Source organism: Mauremys mutica, chromosome 20 (genome assembly GCF_020497125.1).
Source record: "Mauremys mutica isolate MM-2020 ecotype Southern chromosome 20, ASM2049712v1, whole genome shotgun sequence".
Taxonomy (NCBI): Eukaryota; Metazoa; Chordata; order Testudines; family Geoemydidae; genus Mauremys; species Mauremys mutica.
This window is the reverse complement of record NC_059091.1, coordinates 26,966,366-26,984,368: the sequence shown is the minus strand read 5'-3', so window position 1 is coordinate 26,984,368 and position 18,003 is coordinate 26,966,366. Positions and strand designations below refer to the sequence as shown.

The window sequence follows — 18,003 nt, the reverse complement described above, 5'->3', positions numbered from 1 at the left end:
GGTCTTCGGGCACTTCGCCGGCAGGTCCCGGAGCGGAAGGACCCCCCTGCCGCCAAATTACCGCCGAAGCGGGGGGCCACCCACTGCCGAAGACCCCAGGCCCCCTGAATCCTCTGAGTGGCCCTGCTCCTAACTTGGCCAAATTTGGGTGGATTTTCCCAGGGGTGGCAAAAGGCACCTCCCTGGCCCCAGGACAAGTCCCCTGCCAAACTTCCAATCCCTGCTCCCACACGGGATGTGTGTGTGTGTGTGTGTGTGTGAGGCCTTCTCAATGAGACAGTCCCAGGAATTATTTTAACTGGGACAAAAGGACGATTCTTCCCCTAACCTCGTTCTTGGAAATGCTAGGTGTGCTAGGTGCTGTACAGTATTTATTAGGTGTATTGCGGTTGTACTTGGCACCCCAGTCATGGACCGGGATCGCACCTTGCTAGGTATTGCACATTTATTAGGCGTATTACAGTAACATCTAGAAGCCCCAGTCTTGGACCAGGATCACACTGTGCTAGGAATTGCACATTTATTAGGTATATTACGGTAACACCTAGGCGCCCCTGTCTTGGATTGGGATCACACTGTGCTAGGCACTGTACAGAGACAGAGCAAAAGATGGTCCCTGCCCTAATTGCTCCCATTGATCTGGGGCACCAAGCACTAGATTGGGGCTCAAAAGACCAGCATTCTATTCCCAACAATCCCAGTGACCGTGGGCCAATCACAGGCCCGCCCTGTGCCTCAGTTTCCCCACCTGTAAAATGGAGATAATGATAGTGACCACCTTTGTAAAGCACTCTGAGACCTACTGATGGTAAGACCTAAGAAGTGTTGCCATTCCACCTCCTCTCTGCTCGCAATGCATATCCAGCGAGAAAAGCTAGGGGTGAAAAATACACATTGATTAAATAATGTCATTAGCCAATTACATCTGCAAGGTTTCGCCCTGGTCTCTGGCTTTGTCTTCCTTAGCGAAAGTCCAGAGTGAAGAATCACTACACACTGATGAGTTTTGTTAGCCAAAATAGCATGGAAAGCAGATAAGAAATGGCAGAAAGCGAGAGGGAGATGGGTTCAATATCAAAATTGAACTCTGCATGGGAAGGTACCGTTTGTCAAGAGCTAATAGATCAGTTCCATTCGTTCACGGTCTTGGCACAATTCTGTTACACGGGCAAACTTTGACTCCAGTTCTATACTGCTCTGGCAACAACATGAAGCTATGGATCTTTAAACCTAGATCCAATGTTTAATTCGTGCCAAGGGCTTGCCAGAGCTGAGCCCAGAACCTCGAGGTTTGGCAGTTCAGAGCCCCGGCACCTCTGGCCTTGCTGCAGCCGTTATGAAAATAATTTTTTTTTGCTTGAGCACCAGCACCTAATCGCTTGAGCGTATTTCTTTCTTTATCTCCAGTCAAGCTTATCTGCTGATGCAATTCCGGCACTGCCCAGGCCCGTTCCACCAAGCGATTCTAACGGAGAATTTGGAAATGTAGACAAGTTTCTAAAAGATCAAAAAATGTTAATTCAGTTCAGAATCTCTAGCTGATACTTCGAGCCAAGTTGTGCCACTTATACATGCCCAAGTTTATTACACCTTAATCCAAAAATCCATGCAGGCAGTCACTTTGAGTCTCTTCTAATTTCGCTGGAATTTCACCAGTACTGGTGCTTTCATGCCATTTTAACCAAAGTTTCAGGCAGAGGTAAAATCTTTATTTTACATGTTAGTTCCTCTGAGAAGTTGTCTAGAAATTGCCAGCACCCTTTATACCAAAATCTGTGGGTCTTCTAAACGGAAGTCTTAGAACTCATGGGTTTTTGCAGTAACTTTTGCTGTAGGGAAGCCCAGTTTCGTGTTATAAATTGGCTTAGTTAAGGCCAAGGCTGCCCAGGAAGGCCCCATGAGAGTTTTTCGGGGCCCCTAGAGTGGGGTCCTTCACTTGTTCCGGGGCCCCCGGAAAACTCTCGTGGGGCCTGGGCCCCCAGAGCGTCTTCCGCTCCGGGTCTTCGGTGGCAATTCAGTGGCTGGGGGTCCTTCCGCTCCAGGACCCACCGCCAAAGTGCCCCAAAGACCCACAGCGGGGGGTCCTTCCACCCCAGGACCCACCGCCGAAGAGCTGGGTCTTCGGTGGCAATTCGGCAGCGGGGGGCCCCCGCCACCGAAGACCCCAGGCCCCCTGAATCCTCTGGGCAGCCCTGGTTAGGGCTTGGCTACACTACAGGTTATGTCGGTATAATTTATGTCGCTCAGGGGTGTGAATAAGCTGCGTTGCAGATTGGCCACTAGTGTAATGAGTTTCTCCCAGAGTTCTCAATTAGCGTAAGTTCTAGACATGTGTGAGTGAAATACAAGCACACAGCCTGCATCCAGACAGCTGTCATTCAGGTCCAGGTTCTCAGCAAAGCCTTCAGCAGGGAGAGATAGCTCAGTGGCCTGAGCATTGGCCTGTTAAAGCCAGGGTTGCACATTCAATCCTTGAGGGGGCCATTTAGAGATCTAGGGCAAAATCAGTACTTGGTCCTACAAGTGAAGGAAGGGTCCCTTCCAGCTCTATGAGATAGGTCTAGCTCCATATTTATATTTAGCTGAACATAACCAAATCATAGAATCTCAGGGTTGGAAGAGACCTCAGGAGGTCATCTAGTCCAACCCCCTGCTCAAAGCAGGACCAACACCAACTAGTCACTACTTAGGGAACCAATACATGGATAAACATTGTTTCGCTACATCTCAGTTGGAGCTGGCAGGGTGGGCTGCCTTTCAGGGGCACAGTTGCAATGACTCAAGATTAGAGCTGGGTATACATTTTCAACCAACCCTTTTTTCCAGCAAAAAATACAAAGTCAGCCACAGCAAAATGTTTCAGAAATTCATGCCTCCTCCTCCTCCTCTTCCTCCTTGGTGCTAAAGGTCCTGGAGGTTTTAAGCAGCTCTCAGAATCTGCCCCAACCTCTTGGTGTCAAGGGCGTTCGGTCAGGAGACAGCTGATCTGCCTTCCCTCCCGACGTGCTGGAGCTGGGATTGCACTCTGGTTCCTAGACTTGACTTTCCACAGGCTTCCTGCAGTTCCCTATAAGAGCTTCTACACACCTGACTCACCCAAGAATTCATCTCCACACTTCCTTTTGGAAGGTGTTTACATGGCTTTCTTTCTTCTTCCTCAGTGCCCAGGTCTCACATCCAGAGAAAACAGGCCTCATGTAATGGTTGGGTCTCGCTGAAGCTTGGTCTGTTCTCAGTAGCTGTCTGGCACTCAGGTTTCTCTCGAGAAAAGTAACACAGTTTCCTGCTGCTTCAGATTGTTTCAGGACCCCCCCCCCCCATCCTCCCCGCCACCACCACCACCACCAAAAAAAACCCTCTAAAAGACAAACTCAGAATGTTTCGTGTTGACATGGTCTAAATAAAATCTTTCAATTCTTTGACTTAAAATGACTTTTCATGTCAAAACGTCCTTTACGTGCCTTAAAAACAACCAATCCAAACCATTTACAAATGGTCAGAACAGAAACAAAACCTTCCAGTTTTGTGGCAATGAACCATTTTGTTCAGCCCTGAAATGAATTTTTTGCTACTTTTCCATTTGCGGAAAATTTCAAAACAATTCCGTTTCCGTTTGACCCAAAAGGATTTTGTTTCAGCTGGAATTGGCGGCTAAATGAAAAGCCATTATTTGCCCAGCTCTGCTTGACACAGAAAGTCCCTTTGAGTGATTCACTCAAGGTGTACATCTGGACTCTCTATGCTCTTCTCAGATTTCACAGGGGTCTTCCTAGATTGGACTTTGAAAGACAGAGTTAATTGGATGCTTTTCAGTGACAACCTTAGTTGCTACCCAGCAGGGGGCAGTGTCTCTGGCCAAGCCACGATGGTCCTGGTCACAGGGTCTCTGGTCCATGTGTTTTGGTTTCTGAAAGCAACCTGTTGAGCAAAACAGGGCATGAGGTATCCATTTCTGGCAGAGCGCCTGGTTCCTCTTCTTGGCCAAGCTACTGTAAGCCAAGCAGAACGTGGCCCTGGTGAAGATCTGAAATGTCCACCCAAGGTATGAGTTGTGTCTCTCCTCAGAGAGAAAATGAGCTACCTCCTTTGTGGCTTCTTGCAACATTGTGTTTGAAAGATTCCACTATTGCCATGAAAAAATTCTCGGTTGGTGTAAGAGTGTTTGACCACCCGTTGGACGTCTGCTGACTAAGCTCCAGCCAGTAACTGATTCCCACAAGTTACTTCCTGTGGGCCCCTCTGCAGTGGGCTCCTTTGGCCAGCTCTGCACAACTCTGTGCTTTTTCCCAGCACTCCTGGCTGTCTGCAGATGTGGTCCCGTTTGAGGTTAGCGGGTCTCCTCCCACTCCTGGATGGTTCTGTCTTGGTTTAGTAGCTCCTCATGCAGCCACATAAAGTCATTCGACTCATTTGTTTCATCAACAACAGGAAATAACAATGAGTGAAACACAAAACAGCTCTTCACGCCTCTGTACCAGTATGCGAGGATTCCCTCTGTACCCGTATGCCAGGATTCCCCCTGTACCGGTACGCCAAGATCCCCTACACCTCAGTGTTGAAGTTAGTAAGTTCACTTCCTATATGAAATTCTCTCTGTGCAGCTGCCAGTCATACAGATCAGGCTGGATAACGTTTTGATGGGGTCACCTTTAAATATTTACACTTCACCTTGGCTTTTCGACATACTACTTGACTGTATCGGCTTCTTTAATACCAAACAAACACCTTTCTGAAATCTCTCTCTATATATACACACCTCTGATGAAAAGTAGCTACATCTCGAACTGGATTCGTTCAAACTAAGCTTTAACCAAGGTGTGGGAATATATAGACATTATATATATATGGCAGCTGTCCAGGTCACTTAGAATGTCCAGCTGCAGCATCACAAGTGGCTAAAAGGTCCGATTCTCGCGTGACAGCCTGTGCCCCGAAACGAGCAAGCGCAGGGCGCAGGGCCAGCGGATGAAGCCGGAGCATCCGAGGGCTTGAGGCCTGTCACACTTTCCTCTGCTCCCTTCACTTTCCTTCATCTCATCCACCTCTCCTCAGCCTCTTTGTGGCCGTGGTGCAGCTCAGCACTCCGGTGGGGCCTGTGGCTTTACATCTAAGGTAGCTTATTGATCACTCTTCTATTGCAAACTATTTGCAATCCTTTTTGGGATCAGGTTGCCTGGGAAACTAAACTTCCCTCCCACTGACTGGGTCTGGTACTGTCGAGGATGCCTTTAGGCAGCCTTAATTTCTGATGTAGTTTCTTATATCTTAATGGATTCCTTCTCAATTGATTTTATCTAGTAATAAAATGACACCTGATGATGCTCACTCGGCACCGCTCGGCCTTCTGTATCTTTATTACACATTGATGGGCACAAAGTGTATAAAACAGAAGAAAAAGGTAACTGAGGAAATTTCTTTCCACTTTAGCAGGAGTTTGTGGTTAACCCCAGCTATTATAGTCACCCCACCTACAGCTCCTTGAATCCCTTCTCCTGGAATCTGGGCCAGGTTTTCCCTCCAGGCAGCCACATACATGTGCAGTTTAGCCTCTTTTCTGGAACATCTGCCCTGCCATATGTCTATGGGGTCACCCAGGACTGGATTATCCTTAATCCCTTTATCTGGAGCCCAATCTCCTGGGAGCCAGGCCTGGGTTTGCCTTCTCCCGGCTGCCAGTCCTGTGACTGTGCAGGGTCTATTCCTTAACAGAGGTATCCAGTCCGGATTTTGACTCCTTTTCAGCACTGATGAGCTGTAGTTTTCCCATCCATTCCCATGTTGTAAAATCCAGATCTGGTTTTATCTCCTCCTGGCTGCTACTCAGGGGTATCTGCTGCCTACACTCCAGCAGGTGGAATCCAGTCCAGGTTTTCTCTCCTCCCTGCCTCCCTCAGGTGTCTGTGCAGTAGGTCTCCAGGGCTGGGAATCCAGGCTAGGCCCTGCCAGGAGGAGTCGCTTTCTTCTTTGTCCATTCCCATGCTCAGGAATCCAGTGCGGATTTTGCCCTTTACCTGCTACAGGTGTATTTCCCATATCCCTGGTTCTGTGTTTTGTGTCCCTCCCCCATCCCCACCAGGTGTATTGCTCCTCCCTCCTTCCAGAGATAGGAACCCAGTCCGAGTTTTCCCTCCTTCCCCTTCCCCCCAGGTGTGCCCCTCCCCTCCGTCCTCCCTCAATCCACCCCAGCTATTCCTCTCCCCCAGGTGTGCCCCTCCCCTCCATCCCCTCCTCCATCCACCCCAGCTCTTCCCTCTCCCCCAAGTGTGCCCCTCCTCTCCTCCCCCTCTCAATCCACCCCAGCTATTCCTCTCCCCCAGGTGTGCCCCTTCCCTCCATCCCTCCTCCATCCACCCCAGCTATTCCCCTCCCCGGGTGTGCCCCTCCCCTCCATCCCCCTTAATCCACCCCAGCTCTTCCCTCTCCCCCAGGTGTGCCCCTCCCCTCCATCCCCTCCTCCATCCACCCCAGCTCTTCCCTCTCCCCCAAGTGTGCCCCTTCCCTCCATCCCCCTCAATCCACCCCAGCTATTTCCCTCCCCCCACACTCCACCCCAGCTACTCCCCTCCCCGGTGTGCCCCTCCCCTCCATCCCCTCCTCCATCCACCCCAGCTACTCCCCTCCCTGGGTGTGCCTCCTCCATCCCCTCCTCAATCCACCTCAGCTACTCCCCTCCCTGGGTGTGCCCCTTCCCTCCTTCCCCCCTCAAGCCACCCCAGCTATTCCTCTCCCCCAGGTGTGCCCCTCCCCTCCATCCCCTCCTCCATCCACCCCAGCTCTTCCCTCTCCCCCAAGTGTGCCCCTCCTCTCCTCCCCCTCTCAATCCACCCCAGCTATTCCTCTCCCCCAGGTGTGCCCCTTCCCTCCATCCCTCCTCCATCCACCCCAGCTATTCCCCTCCCCGGGTGTGCCCCTCCCCTCCATCCCCCTTAATCCACCCCAGCTCTTCCCTCTCCCCCAGGTGTGCCCCTCCCCTCCATCCCCTCCTCCATCCACCCCAGCTCTTCCCTCTCCCCCAAGTGTGCCCCTTCCCTCCATCCCCCTCAATCCACCCCAGCTATTTCCCTCCCCCCTCAATCCACCTCAGCTATTCCTCTCCCTGGGTGTGCCCCTCACCTCCATCCCCCCTCAATCCACCCCAGCTATTCCCCTCCCCCCTCAATCCACCCCAGCTACTCCCCTCCCCGGTGTGCCCCTCCCCTCCATCCCCTCCTCCATCCACCCCAGCTACTCCCCTCCCTGGGTGTGCCTCCTCCATCCCCTCCTCAATCCACCTCAGCTACTCCCCTCCCTGGGTGTGCCCCTTCCCTCCTTCCCCCCTCAAGCCACCCCAGCTATTCCCTCTTCCCGGGATGTGCCCTTCCCTTCCATCCCCTTAATCCACCCCAGTTTTTCCCTCCCCCCAGGTGTGCCTCTCCCCTTCCCTTCCTCCCCCCTTTCCCGGACTCCACTCCGGCTTTTCCTCCCTCCCGTCTCGCTGAGCCCTGGCGCTGAATGAAGCCGCTGGCTCCTCATTGCTGCCCGGTGCCCGGACCGAGCCGTGCCGCGGGGCGCTCCGCAGCCGCCTGGCCGAAGGACGGAGCGGGAGGCAGAGGGGCGCTCGCACCCCACCGTACGGCCGGGCCCGGCTGGCGGCTGCTGCCTGGGGCGGAGCAGGCGTGACCTTCCGGCCAGCCTCCCATCCCTGCCGCCCGCGACCCTGCTCCCAGCCCCGCCCGGGGGACCGGCGGCGGAGAGGCACCGATCGCGGGGCTACCGAGGGGGCGGAAGAGCGGGGCGCTGCGCCCCCATCCCGGCGCTGGGGGGACGGTGGAGGAGCCCAGCGGCTGCGAGGTCCCGGAGACGGTGACCCCCGGAGGAAGATTGCCGAGAAACGCCCCCAAACCTCCCCCCCGCTCCGTGGAATTGCGGGGTCCCCCCCCACCCCGCAGCAGCCCCGCGTGTGCGCGGGCAGGGCTGGCGGGGCTGATTTCGCTTGCACGCTGGCTCCCCAGCATGCCCGGACTGCCTGTCACGCGTGGATCTAGCCAGAGACACCCCCTCGCCGCGCTGGAGCGGACTGGGCGCCCGGCGGAGACCTCCTGAGAGCCGGGAGGGTTTGAGGGGGGGATCGGGGTTATTCGGAGGGGGGAGCCGGCTTGGACTATTTTTCTCCCCCTTCCTCTGTTGTATTTTTGTGGGGGGGAGGGGATCCGTTTGGAGAAGCATCCAGCGGGGAGGAAAACAAGCCACCCGAGGACACCCCCCCTCCCCCGCCCCTGCACACTGCAGGGCAGAGGATCCGGAGCGATCCGCGCCAGGTTGGAGCCGACCCCCGGATCCAGCCCGAGCTCGGCAGACGCTGCCCACCGGTCTCCATCGCTCGCTCCGATCTCGTAACACCTTGTGGGGGGGAGGGCGTGGGGTGGTGGTGAAGGAAAGCGAAATGGCTGGAGCCGGAGTGGAATAGGACCAGCTGAATGGAGCAGCCCGCTGGAAGGAGACCCGAGGCTGGATCGCTAAAGGTAAGTCACTGGCTTGATTGTTTCTCGACTGGTGTGTGTGTCCTGGGTGGGGTGGGGGGGTTGGTGAGATCTGACAGGCCCCCCACCCCCAGGTAAATAACCGATCCATTGACCCTCTCTCGCTTTGGATTCTGTGCTAAACTGCAGGGAGATGGGGAAGGCTGGGGGGGGGGGGTGAGATGAGCGGGGGGGGGCAGGAAAAGGGAGAGAGGGAGGGTTGGGGAGACGGGAACGGCAGAGCGTTCAGATCTCTGGAAATATGGACCCCCCCAGCGCTCAGACCTGGAATGGGGGGGGGGGCTGTCATCTGTTTGGTGTTTTTTTCCCTCCTCCTGTTTTCCCAGACAGGGATCGTTTTGCGCCAGTCCCCGGGAGAGGGAAGGTGGGGGGGGGGGGGGGGCGGGCACACATGCTTCCTAGCAGCGATGCTCGCAGGAAGGGATGCATCCAACCCCCCCCCTCTTCCTCGGGAGAATGGGTAGGAGGGGAGGGGGAGCCCCTGCGTCTGATCGGTGGGTGCAGCAGACAAAGCCACCTGCCCGGCACCCCGCGATCCGCTCCTACTGCAGTATTTTCTGTGTGTGTGGGGGGGGGGGGGCAATTACCCCTGAGTACCGTAATCTCTGGAGGGGGAGGGCAGGGATAATTCTTCCAGCTCTGGGTGGCTCTCGATCCCCTCTCGCTGCGGGGAGGTGGGGGGGGGCAGGGGTAGATGTAGATGTAGATACAGAACAGCTCTGACAAGAGATTGGGGCAGACCACCCCCCTCCATACGTGTCTTTATGTAACGGGCTTTATCACGGGAGAGGGGACACATTTTTTTCATATGTATCCTTCCAAGACGGTAGGATGCGGGCGGAATGGCTAATAAGGGAGGGGTGGGGGCTGTTGCCAGCCATGGGGTGGGGGAGAGCTGTGCCCAGCACCCACCTCTGGGGCCAATCCCGACTGGGGGGCGTTGATTGGCCACCCCCTTAAAATGGGGTGGGGGCGCCCCTTTATTCCCCCCCCCCCGGACCGGCCTGTGTGGCTGAAACCGGGGCGGCCTCACCTTTTGGAGCGGGGGAGGGGCCCGATCCTGCTCCCCTTACGGGTGGGGGGGCGCTGGTTCTGCTCTCTTCCCCTTCCCCCACGCCCAGAAAATGGGGAAGGGACTCCACGGTGCGGGGAAGAGTCGTGTCAGCCCTGGGAAGGATTCGGCCCCCTTGGCATGTCTCAATCCGGATTGACGTCGGAGTCCAGCCGGATCCGGCCCAGAGAGAAGTAAACAAAGCGAGGAGGCGGTTAATAGAGAGCGATGGGAGCCCCTCCTCCCCCACTGCACCCGCAATTATATCACCTCCTTTGCCCCCCACCCCGTCACAAAAGCCCTAGACCCCGGTGTACGCCCCCCCCCAGCCTTGGCCCTTGGCGCGTCCGACGTGGGTGGGGTGCGGGGGGAGCGACTTCTGCGGCCGTGGCCGTGGCTGTGGCTGTGTGTGGTGGGTTTTTTTTAAAGGATCAAGTCCAAAAATTCCGCCGGTGGTGGGGAGGGGGAACGAGTCCTGGGTGGCTTCTTTAAAGCCCCTTTGGGTTTGGGGGGAGAGGGTCCCCGGATCTCGGGCTCGGTCCATGGATCCAGTGCACCCCGCTGGGCCGCCTCTGCTGCCTCTCTCGATTTGGGGGGAGGGCAGGGGGGAAGAAATAAAGCGGGGGGCGGGGGGGGACGCTCTCGGGGGGGCTGAGCCCCAGAGCGAGGAGGGAGGGGGAGATGGATGGAGGGAGATGGATGAGTGGACAGAAAAACCTGTTACTATGCTCAGCCTCCCGATTCCCTCGCTCGCCTTGTCAATTTCACTCCCGTGCCAGCCCCCCACCCCCGCCCCAGGTTAATGTCATTTCCTGGATTTCGCCCCCATCTAGGATCTCAATCCCCCTCCCCCAATTGCAAACGCCCCCCCACTTCCCACCCCAAATCAAATTCGCCCTGGGTTTTCATAATAAAATGGCGATTTGCTGGCGGATGGGGTGGGAGTAATTGCTTCGGAGGGGGGGGAAATTGAGTATGGGGGGTCATCGTGGGGGTCCCTGGAGGTCTCCCCCCCACACCAACGAGGAGAAGGAGGGTGTGGGATGTTGCAGGAGGCAGCTGGTTGTGGGGGTTGTCCCTCCCCCATCTGCTGGGAAGGCGGTGCACCCCCCCATGCCAATGTGTGCATGGGGGGCTCCCCCACTGCACCCCCCGGTGGAGGGGACCAGTGCCCCAAGATGGGCACAGTGTTTGGGGGGGGAACTTCCCATTGCCATGCATTGGTTTCTCTGGCTTTCTCATCCCCCCCCCCTCCAAAAAGCCTTAAAAATAGCCCCTGGCTTCTCCAGCCCCAGGGTGGTGGCCGGGGGTGGGCAGATGCCTCTGGAATATTAACCAGGCAGCAGGGCTGGGACCCTACAGCCGAGGTTGCTGCTGGGGGGAGGTTCCTTTGGAGGAGAGGTGCTGACTTTTGTCCCACGGGCCTGGCCACTGATCAGCCCCCACTCGTGTCATGCCCCCCACCCAAGCTGTCCAGCTCTGGGCAATTTGCTTTCTGCCCCACAGGAAAATTGTGCAGGGGAGGGGCTTCTGGGCCAAACTCCAGCTTTACCCGCCCCCCCAAAAAAGCACAAAGCCCCCCCCACCCAAGCTGGGAAGTGAATATTAAGGCAACCCAATAATTTGCTCCTTGCTTCAGAGGTTATTGCTGGGTCTCAAGGTGCCCGCTGAGATTGGGGCTGGCTCACCCCATTGCGCCAGTCCCTGCCCTGAAGAGCTCTCAGTCGGAACAGACCGGGAGAGGACAGACACTTCTTCCCATTTTACAGATGGGGAAAGTGAGGCAAGGAGCTAGCTGCAGGGACTGGCCCAAGGTCATGCAGGGAGTCAGTAGCAGAGCCAGGATGTGAACCCACAAGTCCTGACTCCTTGCCTGGGATCTTCCTCCCCCATCCCCTCCTACTAAGGCTTTTGGCATGTGGGGACCTTGGGGGAAGGGGTAACTAGAGCCTCCCCCCAGGAGGTATAACTCACAGACTACCACCCCCACCCCTGTGGGAAAGTCCCATCTGGCCTGGCAGAGCTGTTTGGGGGAGGGGTGGGGAGGCTCTGACCTTGCCAAGCCCCCCTCCACCACATCTGGATCAGTCCCACTGCTTTGGGGGGTGGGGAAGAGTTCATAGGAACTGGGATCTGGATCAGAACTGAGTCGGGTTCCACAGAACCAGGGAGGGAGTAGAGGCCTATTTTATCCCAGAACTTTGAGTAGGGAGGTGTCCAGATAAACTGGGCCCCAAGCACTGTCCCTGCTAGTTCTGGAGTCCCAGCTCCAGGCAGCCAGGACTCCTGGGTTCTCTGCTCCCCACTCTGCGGGGTGGGAGGAGGGGCTGAGGGTTAGAACAGGAGGAGGCTGGCAGCCAGGACTCCTGCAGTCGGTAGCCGGGAGGGGCAGGGTGGGTGCAATGGGTGCAGCCCCCAACTGGCAGAGGAGTGGGGGTGCCAAAGCAGTGGGGTCTAGCGGTTAGAGCGGGGGGCTGGGAGGCAGGGCTCCTGGGTTCTGTCCCCAGCTCTGGGAAGGCAGTGGGGTCTAGTGGTTAGAGCGGGGGGCTGGGGGCCAGGACTCCTGGGTTCTGTCCCCACCTCTGGGAAGGCAGTGATGTCTAGTGGTTAGAGCACTGGGGCACTGGAAGCCAGGGCTCCTGGGTTCTGTCCCCAGCTCTGGGAAGGCAGTGGTGTCTAGTGGTTAGACCAGGGGGCTGGGGGCCAGGACTCCTTGGTTCTGTCCCCAGCTCTAGGAAGGCAGTGGAGTCTAGTGGTTAGAGCACTGGGGCGCTGGGGGCCAGGACTCCTGGGTTCTATTCCTGGCTCTTCCGAGGCCACCCCAGCAAACTCCCATGACTGCCAACCAAAGGGCTGCACTTCCCCTGGGAAAAGCAGAGGAAGGGAATGCAACTGGCGCATGCCTGCTGCCCCCCCCTTTGAATACACCCCCAAACTTCCTTCCCCTTCACGGATGCCCCCCCAGCCCCTCAGTGTTTAGAACTCTCCCTGCACCGAGTGACTCAGCTGTGAGGGCCAATCTCTGCTAATCCCCGCCTGGCGCTGCCTGCGAGTGTAGCTGGGACCCCCCTGTGCCAGGTGCCCTGTGGCAGCCATCGGACTCCCCCCTCCCCCGCCGGGTCACTTTCCCTTGGTACCACGAGCCGTGGCCTCTTGTAGCAGGGGCCCACTGCACAGCTCGAGGTACCAAAGCCTCCTGCTCCCACTAGTGGCATAGCCAGGGCACGGCTGGGTCAGTCACTGATGAGGCTGCTGGACACAGACAGACCCTGTGGGCCCCTCTGGCTGCCCAGCCTGTGCGGTCTGGTGTCGCCATTAGGGGGCTCCCCTAAATCCCAGTCTGGACTCAGCTGTGGAGGGTTACACTACACCCCCGTCAGGTCTTTAAGGGACAGGGTCTTGCTTTCATGGGCGGGGCTAAGATTGGCTCCTCCTCTTGGGAACTGTCCTCTGGCTGGGGAGGGAGGTGAAAACACCCCCCCACACACACACACACTCCTGTGGGTTGAAGTAGGCAGTGCGTGTCCTGCTGCCGCCTCCTACCAATCATGTCCATCCTCCATGCCTCAGTTTCCCCTCGTGGACTGTGAGCTCTTTGGGGCAGGGCCTGTCTTTCACTCTGCATCTGTGCAGCACCCGGCACAACAGGGGCTCTGATCTTGGTCTCTCTAGGAGCTGCTGTAATAATAATAATTCCAGCTGTGGTGGCAAAGTGTAAATGAAGCAGAGGATAAAAGCCCTACTACTGCTGCAGTGAAAGGCAACTCCCCCATTTAGCTTGGGCATCTCGATAGGGCTGTGTTCAATGCCGGACGCTTGCAGAGCAGCCCACCGAGCCACATAAGGTGGCACTCGGAGTTGGGCAAACATCGCCACCTCCCTCCCTGCAGGGGGATTAGGGGCTGAATTTCCAGTGGGAGCTGGGAAAGGGGGGGAGCCCTCCAGCGCCCAATGGGTTAATTGAACAAGAGAAAGGAAGCTTGGTTGTCTGGTGCCAGTTCACATGCAGGAATCGCCAGCCTGCTTTAGATCAGGGGCCCGCCTAGCCCGGTATCCCGTCTGTGATGGTGGCAATTCTAGGACCGCCTGCCCCCAGGGAATATTTCCCCAGGTAGTAGGTAGCAGTTGGCTCAAGGCTATAGATCCCTGCCCAGTAGCTTGGTTCTATTTTAATCCTCGTTATTGTACCCCTGGAGAGTCTCCTGTTCTGTATAATTGGCCTGTTCTTCTTGGAGCGCGGCGTTCTGGTGGCAGTGAGTTCCACAGGCCGCCCCCCTCCAAGTTCCTGGGCTCCACGCAGGAGCTCCTGGGGGGATTCTCTGGCTTGGAAGAGGTCAAGAGGTCAGACTGGCTGGAAATCTAGGACTTGTTTGCCGAGGCCTTGAGAGTTTCATCCCCTTATAAAATGCACTGGGTGTTTTCGTCACAACCCATGTCCAGCTGTACGGCCTGACGCGTGGGGAGGGGGGCTCCCGTGGGGCAGGCTTTGGTGTAGCAGACAAGCGGGCCAGGCCCCCAGATGGTGTCAATCAGCCGCCACACCGGGTTTACATGGCCGGAGCGTCTGCTTTTCGTGCTGCATCCGCCCAGGCCGGGGGCTGTCCTCCGGCCAGAGCCTGCGCCCTGTGCCCACGGCCTGTTGTAGTGAAGCTGCCCCCACCCCCGGGAACGCCCAGAACAGACACCGCAGAAAGGAAAAAAAAACCCCAGGAGCTGAGAGCCCTCACCCTCATCTCAGCCACCTTCTGCCCTGGCCCTGAACCGGCTGCACTGGGAAGCCAGCCCCGATGCCCCGCACGCCGGGCCAGGGTGGGGTGGGGTCATGCCACAGTCGGAGCAGGCCGTTAGCACCCCAGAGCACGGGGAGCGGAGGGATCCCAGCTGGTTACCAACCCCCACCCCACCCCAACACCTCGAGTCCTCATTTCCGGGGGAGACATTTGATGCTTTTCTACCCCTCCCCCCCAGCCCCCGGTGGCTGCCATCCAGGGGTGGTTCTGCAGACAGACAGGGCCAGGAGAGAGGAGATTTTGGGGTGTGGTTGGCAGAGGCGGCGATTTTTAGCCCCAATTCTGGAGCCCGGGGGCTGATCTGCTCCTCCCTGCTTTTCATTGTTATTATTTAGCCGGCGACAGAGCGGGGGCGTCTGCCACCGGTTTCTGGAGCCGCACTACCTGCCTGGCGCCCAGCTCCGGCGCACGGCGAGAGACGGGGGGGGATGGGGGGGATATTTCCCAGTGGGCCTTCTGCGGTAGCACTGAATGCATTACGGCCACCTCATCTGCTCATGCACGCACATCTCCGGGGCAGGTGGGGGTGAGCTCCCTGCCCTGGCAGATGTGCCCGGGGAATCACAGGTTTGGAACCACATCGGAGTGCGGTGCCTGCGGGGGGGTGGGGGGATATAGCATCAGACCGCGGGAGAGAGACAGAAATTAGGGATGGGAGAGAATTGCTGGGCTCTGCCTCTCCACTGATCTCCCCATCGCCATGTTATCGGCTCGCTCGCTCCGTCACTCCTGGGTGGGGGAGGGGCTGAAGCTAGGGGGGCTGGGGGTGGCAGCGCCCCTTGGCTTGAAGTGATTTCCGTCGAGTACAGGGTTTACAGTTCGGTTCAATGGCTCTCAGCACCTCTGCCAATGCCACGGCCCCCCGTCGATCTCTGTATCTATCCATCCTCCCATCGCCCCCCGCCCCTCGATCTCTGTATCTGTCCCTTCCCCTAATCCCCCCACACCCCTCGATATCTGTGTCTATCCGCCCCCCTAATCCCCCCATGCCCCTCGATCTCTGTATCTGTCCATCCTCCCTTTTCCCCCCCACACCCTCGATCTCTGTATCTATCTACCCACCTATCCCCCACCCCACCCTGTCCCTGTATCTGTCCACTCCCATCCCCCCCACACCCCTCGATCTCTGTATCTATCCATCCTCCCATCCCCCCACACCCCTCGATGTCTGTATCTATCCATCCTCCCATTCCCCCCACACCCCTCGATCTCTGTATCTATCCATCCTCCCTTTTCCCCCCCGCCCCTCGATCTCTGTATCTATCTACCCACCTATCCCCCACCCCACCCTGTCCCTGTATCTGTCCACACCCATCCCCCCCACACCCCTCGATCTCTGTATCTATCCGTCCCCCTAATCCCCCCCACACCCCTCGATCTCTGTATCTATCCATCCACCCATCCCCCACCCCACCCCATCTCTGTATCTATCTACTCACCCATCCTCCCCCACACCTCTTGATCCCCCACCCCACCCCGTCTCTGTATCTGTCCATCCCATCCCCCCCACACCCTGCAATCTCTGTATCTATCTACTCACCCATCCTCCCCTACACCCCTTGATCTCTGTATCTAGCCACCCACCCATCCCCCACCCACCCCATCTCTGTATCTATCCATCCCCCACCTCACCCCATCTCTGTATCCATCCACCCACCCACCCATCCATCCCCATATACCCCCATCAATTGCTGTACCCAGCTAGGGTGCCCAGACAGCAAGTGTGAAAAATCGGGGTGGGAGTAGGGGGTAATAAGCACCTATATAAGACAAAGCCCCAAATATCGGGACTGTCCCTATAAAATCGGGACATCTGGTCACCCTAGTACCCACCCCCCTGTTCTGTTGGGGGTGGGCATTGTCTACATCGGGGGGGGGTGGAGCAAGGTGTGGGTCATCCTATTACATCAGGGAGAGAAGGAAATGGGGGGCTTCACCCCACATTTGCTGATGGGGATCCCCCCCATCTCTCCTCTGGTGCCCATAATCTGCTGCCCTCAGGTCTCACACTCTCCCCCCGATAACGCCGGTAGCCAGGACGAGGTGGATCCGAGCTCGGGATCGGATCTCCCGGACATAAGGGGCAATTTCAGAGAGCAGGATCCAGCAGTTTACCCCAGCAAGGGATCTGCCCCATTGACTCCAATGGAGGGGGAGGGATCGCTCAGTGGTTTGAGCATTGGCCTGCTAAACCCAGGGTTGTAAATTCAATCCTTGAGGGGACCAGTTAGGGATCTGGGGCAAAAATCTGCCTGGGGATTGGTCCTGCTTGAGCAGGGGGTTGGACTAGATGATCTCCTGAGGTCCCTTCCAACCCTGATAGTCTATGATTCCATGACCCCAGCCGGGGATCTGGACCCATTGACTTGGGATGAAACAGAGCCTTTCTGAGCTCCTATCCCCGTCAGCGCCCCGTGCCACCCCCTCGAAACCTGCCGCTGGCACAGCGTCTGGGTGTTATTTAGATTTCTGCAGCACTTAGGTTCCAGCTGAGATTGGGGCCCCGTTGTGGTGCCAGGCTCTGCACGGAGCCTGATCTTGAGGGCCCCGCTGGGCGGGGCGCTGCATGGACACACAATGAGAGACAGTCCTTCCCTGACCCAAAGAGATTCCAGTTTAAACAAAGGGAGGATTATCCCCCTTCTGTAGGTGGAGAAACTGAGGCACAGAGCGGTGAAACCTCCTGTTCAAAGTCACTCAGTGAGTCAATGGCAGACCCAGGAGCTGAACCCAGACGTCCTGAGTCCCAGCCTAGCACCACGAGACCCTCCCTCCTCTTTTTCTGAGCACATGGCCCTGGCAAGATGCCCATTGTCTTTCCCGCCTCCCCCTCTGCAGCCCCATGGAGCAGAGCAACGGTCCCATCTTGCCCGGTATCTGGTCTCCACGATGGCTGGGGCTGTCGCCTTTCTCCCAGCAACTGCTTCAGGCTCTCTGCAGACTCAGGCAGGCACTGACACTGGTGACCCTCAGGTCTCCTGAGTCAACCGTGAAGGCTAGATTCTGGTGGCGACGTTCAGATTGTGACACTGAGTCACCCCAGAAGTAGAGGCCCTGGGAGCAGGCCCCCAGCGGGGGATCTGGCCCATTGACTGCAGTGGAGCCAGGGCTGGGTTACGCCCGCTGGGGAGCAGGCTGGGGGCACTCCCTGCTATGTACGTCTAGCGGTTGAGATGAGCAGCACTGGAGAAATGGCTGAGATGATTCTTGTCTCTCTGCCATCTTCCATCATCTCTCGCCGCTCCTAATTCAATCATCCTCCCCTCCCCCTCTCTGTTCCCCCGTCCCGTCCCCCCTGCCCCTCTGTAGTTCCTCCACACACCCCTCCCGCCCCCTCCCTCCAGCCGCGGCAACCCCTGCCTGTCTCGCAGCCCAGCCCCCGTCCAAGGCGGTGGCTAATTGATATGATAACCCAGCGCAGACTTGATTAGGGAGATAATTGGCTGGTGCCGGGCCGGGGAGCACGGTCCCTGCTTAATTTGGTCGGAGTCCGCAGGGGCCGTGAGAGTTTGGAAAATGCCCTAATCGAATTTCCGCCCCAGCAAACCCAACCCCCGCCCCGGGCACCGCGCTGGATTCAGCCACTCGTGCCTGGGCCCAGCAGCGCCCTCTAGGGGCGAGGGCTGTGGGGCCAGAGCTCTGG

The 18,003-nt window shown here is 57.4% G+C and overlaps 1 protein-coding gene across 5 annotated transcripts in view; it reads left to right on the top strand.

Moving 5' to 3' along the window:
- The first annotated feature begins 8,390 nt into the window (after positions 1-8,390).
- LOC123353556 (adhesion G protein-coupled receptor L1) overlaps positions 8,391-18,003 on the top strand; it is a 96,028-nt gene continuing 86,415 nt past the window's right edge. For 4 of the 5 annotated variants that reach the window (XM_044994738.1, XM_044994739.1, XM_044994736.1 and 1 more), the window contains exon 1: positions 9,745-9,764. The gene's annotated coding sequence lies outside the window, so the exon portion shown is untranslated. Of the gene's footprint in view, positions 8,502-9,744; positions 9,765-18,003 lie in introns of those variants that run through there. The other variant, XM_044994737.1, reaches the window with a different exon arrangement.